The sequence below is a fragment of the Suncus etruscus genome, chromosome 5 (assembly GCF_024139225.1).
Source record: "Suncus etruscus isolate mSunEtr1 chromosome 5, mSunEtr1.pri.cur, whole genome shotgun sequence".
NCBI classification, from domain to species: domain Eukaryota; kingdom Metazoa; phylum Chordata; class Mammalia; order Eulipotyphla; family Soricidae; genus Suncus; species Suncus etruscus.
The window spans coordinates 107253246-107257011 of NC_064852.1; positions in this window are offsets into that span (position 1 = coordinate 107253246).

Sequence of the window (3766 nt, forward strand, 5' to 3'; positions counted from 1 at the left end):
CATTAAAAATTTATATAAACAGTTTAAACTATATAAGCTATTATGTCTTAGTAATAGATACACAAATTATTATATGGTGGTAACAATTCACGGCTGAAATATGTTATCACATGCAACAAAATTGGCCATTGTTGAGCTTTGCTCTTTTTTTTACCTCCAGAAAAACTAAAATAGATTTTAATGAATTTTATTAGTTTAATACCTCTACTATATTATTGATATTTTTATCAAGTGTATTCTAAGAGGTAGATAAATACATGAGTCCTGGGCAATAGATTATTGGATTGGTGCACTTGCCTTGCATGCAGAGAGATCCTCATTTTTATGCTTGACACTGTATGGCTTCTTTTCGTCCAGTGGAGCTACACTGGGTATTGCCTTTGTGGTCCTTAGCACTTCTTGAATGGGACAGCACTTCATTATTTTCTGAACATAAAACCATTAGGCTTGCACCTCCAGGTGAAGATTACTAGGAGTTTCCACTATTCCCATGTACCATTGGGAGAACCCCACCCTTAATAAAAATGAACTTTATCTTACATGTTATATACGTAAACTTTGTGGGTCATTTGCAAATCTCAAAGTTTATTTTGAGATATTTGGAAGCTGACAAGAGCTTGGGCATTTCCTCGTAATATGGGAAGTGTAATATTGCTCTAAAGCTGTTTGGTGGTTGGAAAGAAAGTGTAGAAGAATTCAATGCAACAATAATAAATAAATAAAATTTATGCCTACAGATGGCTTAATTACAATAATTTTAATAATAAACAAAAATTCTAAACTGTTAATACTTCATGTCATTTGGGTAGGCAAATATGTTATTATAAAAAGAATAGTGGTAATAATAAAACTATTTCCATCCTCCATCATCTCAAGTTGCTGTTTCAAAAACCTTTTTAATTTAACTTTTTGGTTTGGGAGCTATACCTGGTGGTTCTCAGGGGTTACATCTAACTCTGAGCTCAGAAATCACTCCTGGCAGAATCAGGGGACTTTATGAGAAGCTGGGGAATAAGCCTGAATAAGATTCTTGCAAGGCAAACACCCCACCCACTGTGCTTTCATGCTGGCCCCTCAAAACCTTTTTTTTTTTTTTAAATTTATTTAAACACCTTAATTACATACATGATTGTGTTTGGGTTTCAGTCATGTAAAGAACACCACCCATCACCAGTGCAACATTCCCATCACCAATGTCCCAAGTCTCCCTCCTCCCCACCCGACCCCCGCCTGTACTCTAGACAGGCTCTCCATTTTCCTCATACATTCTCGTTATTAGGACAGTTCAAAATGTAGTTATTTCCCTAACTAAACTCATCACTCTTTGTGGTGAGCTTCCTGAGGTGAGCTGGAACTTCCAGCTCTTTTCTCTTTTGTGTCTGAAAATTATTATTACAAGGGTGTCTTTCATTTTTCTTAAAACCCATAGATGAGTGAGACCATTCTGTGTTTTTCTCTCTCTCTCTGACTTATTTCACTCAGCATAATAGATTCCGTGTACATCCATGTATAGGAAAATTTCATGACTTCATCTCTCCTGACAGCTGCATAATATTCCATTGTGTATATGTACCACAGTTTCTTTAGCCATTCGTCTGTTGAAGGGCATCTTGGTTGTTTCCAGAGTCTTGCTATGGTAAATAGTGCTGCAATGAATATAGGTGTAAGGAAGGGGTTTGTATTGTATTTTTGTGTTCCTAGGGTATATTCCTAGGAGTGGTATAGCTGGATCGTATGGGAGCTCGATTTCCAGTTTTTGGAGGAATCTCCATATCACTTTCCATAAAGGTTGAACTAGACGGCATTCCCACCAGCAGTGGATAAGAGTTCCTTTCTCTCCACATCCCCGCCAACACTGTTTATTCTCATTCTTTGTGATGTGTGCCATTCTCTGGGGTGTGAGGTGGTATCTCATAGTTGTTTTGATTTGCATCTCCCTGATGATTAGTGATGTGGAACATTTTTTCATGTGTCTTTTGGCCATGTGTATTTCTTCTTTGTTAAAGTGTCTGTTCATTTCTTCTCCCCATTTTTTGATGGGGTTAGATTTTTTTTTCTTGTAAAGTTCTGTTAGTGCCTTGTATATTTTGGAGATTAGCCCCTTATCTGATGGGTATTGGGTGAATAGTTTCTCCCACTCAGTGGGTGGCTCTTGTATCCTGGGCACTATTTCCTTCTAGGTGCAGAAGCTTCTCAGCTTAATATATTCCCATCTGTTAATCTCTGCTTTCACTTGCTTGGAGAGTGCAGTTTCCTCTCAAAACCTTTTAAAACACTGACCATGTCTATATAAATAAGACACTGAACTTGCAGTCAGAACTGAAACTATTTAGAATATTTTCATGAACTTGATCTTATTTTGATGTGGATCTCTTTAAGACTTTTGAACAATATGCATTTTTCTGTCCCCATCTTTGTGAGTTAATTGGAAGAGCAGATAAGTTACAAAGTAATTTTTTTTTGTTTTTTTGGGTCACACCCGGCAGCACTCAGGGGTTACTCCTGGCTCTAAGCTGAGAAATCGCTCCCGGCATGCTCGGGGACCATATGGGATGCTGGGATTTGAACCACTGTGTTTTCCGTATGAAAGGCAAATGCCTTACCTCCATGCTATCTCTCCGGCCCCTACAAATTATTTTAAATAGGAATTCTGATATCATACTAATTGACATATAGAAGATGCCACATGGCATGAGGGTCTTTCCTCAAAAAAGAGATAACTAGAGTGGTGAAAGCTACTGAGAATTAAATATAGGCCTCAGCAAGTGTGGCAGGTGATTTAGTCCTGATTTAATTAAGGTCATGTTATTTTTACAAGTGATTTTAGAGATTGACTATCACATCTTCAAAATATATGACCAATGTACCAATATCTTTAAAGTGGATTAAAAAACATTTTGGGATGCAGATTTTTTTTCTTCATAATCAATTATTTTGTCTTTTGTTATTTAATGAATAAATGTTTTTCTATTCCATGATCTTTTTTGTTTATTTCTGAGCAAGGCATTGGAGAAAATATTATCTGTAGAAGCTTCAACAGATTTTCCTTTCATTTTTGCTTATAGAAAATAAATACTAGCAGACAGTTTAAGCTTCAGGTGGTAAGTATATTCACTTAGATGGCTGTCTCTCAAAAAACTTGATTACTTATTTTTATTGGGCCTTCTAAGAAGGCTCAGGGCATTCCAAGGCATCTCCTGACAATTCTCCACCATCCAGAACAGTACTTCCCTACAAAATCCTGAAGATATGGTGCTGTTATGGGGCTCCTAGGACCATCGGGCATTTTTAGTATTGTGAGGTCTTCTTAGATTACACACAACAAATCTGGAGGACCTCTAGTGTTGCAATTGCTGATTCTAGGGACTATGTGATGAAAGGTATGCTCCTTAACCCCCCATACTCTCTCTCTGGTCTCAGATTCTTAGTTCTTGAATTATTTTAATAAATATTTATTTTTGTTATAGAAAGCCACACACAATTTTTTAAAAATATTTTTAATAGCTCAATATACAAATAACTCAATTATCAAGGTTGAAATTATGCTGACCACATACAGCAGTGATCAAGGATGCAGAAGCAGAGTCAAACTATTAGACAGGTGCTTCTTTCTCCTCTTTTTACCATATCCCTACCCACATTTTCTAACCTTGGAAGAATGCATAAGAAATCAAGTTGTAACATGTTTTCCTCAGCTCAATATTAAGATTTTTCTTGAATTCATTAAATATACTGTTCATCTACTTTCCAACTTCTAATATTTTAT